Source organism: Micropterus dolomieu, linkage group LG14, assembly GCF_021292245.1.
Source record: "Micropterus dolomieu isolate WLL.071019.BEF.003 ecotype Adirondacks linkage group LG14, ASM2129224v1, whole genome shotgun sequence".
Taxonomy (NCBI): domain Eukaryota; kingdom Metazoa; phylum Chordata; class Actinopteri; order Centrarchiformes; family Centrarchidae; genus Micropterus; species Micropterus dolomieu.
The window spans coordinates 1,232,731-1,232,932 of NC_060163.1; positions in this window are offsets into that span (position 1 = coordinate 1,232,731).

Sequence of the window (202 nt, forward strand, 5' to 3'; positions counted from 1 at the left end):
ACAAAAAGGACTGGACTGCTGCTGAGTGGTCCAAAGTTATGTTCTCTGATGAAAGGAAATTTTGCATTTCCTTTGGAAATCAAGGTCCCAGAGTCTGGAGGAAGAGAGGAGAGGCACAGAATCCACGTTGCTTGAAGTCCAGTGTAAAGTTTCCACAGTCAGTGATGGTTTGGGGTGCCATGTCATCTGCTGGTGTTGGTCC